This window comes from Hyaena hyaena, unplaced genomic scaffold (genome assembly GCF_003009895.1).
Source record: "Hyaena hyaena isolate Hyena2069 unplaced genomic scaffold, ASM300989v1 scaffold_1138, whole genome shotgun sequence".
Taxonomy (NCBI): domain Eukaryota; kingdom Metazoa; phylum Chordata; class Mammalia; order Carnivora; family Hyaenidae; genus Hyaena; species Hyaena hyaena.
Genome location: NW_024081772.1, coordinates 284,289 through 286,496, shown reverse-complemented (window position 1 = coordinate 286,496; position 2,208 = coordinate 284,289).

The window sequence follows — 2,208 nt, the reverse complement described above, 5'->3', positions numbered from 1 at the left end:
CTGAATTGTTCCCTCCAAAATTCATATATTAATTTGGAAATGGGGCCTTTAAGGAGGTAATTAAGGTTCTATGAGGTCATAAGAGTAGGGCCCTAATCCAATATGACTCATGTCCTTCTAAAAAAGGAAGAGAAACCAGGAATGTGTACCCATAGAGGAAAGACCATGTGAAGACAGCAAGAAGGTGGTCATCTGCAAGCCAAGAAGAGGGGCTTCTGAAAAAACCAAACCTGCTGACCCCTTGATCTTGGGCTCTAGCCTCCAGAACTGTAAGAAAGTAAGTTTCTGTTGTTTAAGCCTCCCAATCTGTGATATTTTGTTATGGTGGCCCTAGCAGATTAATCCAAGCACTTTGAGAAAAAACTGTACTAAACTAAACTACCCCCACACCAGCTCCCAAATGGTTTCTGACATCCAGGAGTTGAACTAACACTATCCATTAGGCCATGGTGTTGCTACAGGCTGGCCTAACTCACAGTCGAGTCTTGGTGTTCTGTTGAACACAAACAATCTCACAGGACATCAACAGTACACAGGGACGCTCTGTGACCATGATAGATTAAGATGACAACAAGACTACTCTGTAATCATATGTGAACACAGACAAGACATTAACATTGTTCAACCCGAAAATACCCAACATACTCCTTTCCTGGCTAATGTGAGTTACTGCTACTTCTTTACTAATTACAGCTTTAGCTTTGGTCTTCCATCAATGTAAAATGTTTACATGATAAACCTAATCACAATGTTTCCCCCTCTTTCTGAGAACACTTAATCCAGTGTGAACCTCTGCTTCCTTGGACCATTCCTGAAATCACCCAACCAAAGTTCAAATCCTATAATAAATTTTTCTAATGCATTTTGTTGAAAGTTTCTATGACCTCCCATGGTGTTCATACAAGTTATAAACCCATTTTCTTCAACTATAGGTGTGTGTCTGGTGATTTCTGGATAAAAGGCATTAGCAACTTGAAATGAAGCTTGTCCAAATTGAGACGTGCTATACGTATAAAACACACACTTGATTTTCATACACTTATTTGAAAAAGAAAAGTTAAGTATCTCATAATTTTTGTATTGACTGCAATGATAATATTTTGATATACTGATAAATATATTGTTAAAGGAAATTTACTTGTTCCTTTTTCCTTTCTAAAATGTGGAAAACTTAAAATGACTTATGTAACCTGCATTTTATTTCCGTTGAACAGCCCTGGTTTATTTTTTTTAGTAGTTTATTGTCAAGTTGGTTTCCATGTAACACCCAGTGCTCATCCCCACAAGTGCCCTCCTCCATGCCCATCACCCCCCTTCCCCTCCCCCCACCCCCATCAGCCCTCAGTTTGTTCTCAGCATTCAAGAGTCTCTCATGGTTTGCCTCCCTCCCTCTCCCCCACTATTTTTCCCCTTCTTCTCCTCCATGGTCCTCTGTTACGTTCCTCCTAATCCTTCTATATGTGCAAACATATGGTATCTGTCCTTCTCTGCCTGGCTTATTTTGCTCAGCATAACACCCTTGAGTTCCATCCATGTTGCTACACATGGCCAGATTTCATTCTTTCTCATTGCCATGTAGTATTCCATTGTACAGATAAACCATAAACCACATCTTCTTGATCCATTCATCAGTTGATGGACACTTAGACTGTTTCCATATTTTGGCTATTGTTGAGAGTGCTGCTATGAACATTGGGGTACATGTGCCCCTACGCCTTAGCACTCCTGTATCCCTAGGCTAAATTCCTAGGGGGAACAGCACTGGTTTATAATGTCTCATGAAAAGTCAATCATTGGCAATTCTGACCATGAGAAGCTTACTATTTATTTTTCTTTACAGGATTTATTAGTCAGATTAGATCATGCTGTACTGTGGTAACAAATAGCTCCCAAATCTCTGTGGCATAACACAACAAAAGTTTATTATGCTCAAATATACAATTCATTGTGGATTTGGACACCCTACCAAGGCTGCTATCCTCCATGTGGAGGCTCTGGGATCTAGTGAGATCTTTATCTGTGCAACATCACAAGGTAGAGGTTGAGGAGGGTTTTGGAGGTTCTGGCACAGGTAAATAAGTTATTTGTTTCAGAAACACATTGGCCAGATCTAGTGAGGTGGCTATGGCTAACTACAGGGAAGGAGAGAGTATAATCTTCCAATATACTCAGAAGGAGAGAACTATAGATATGGAGCAATAGTTATAT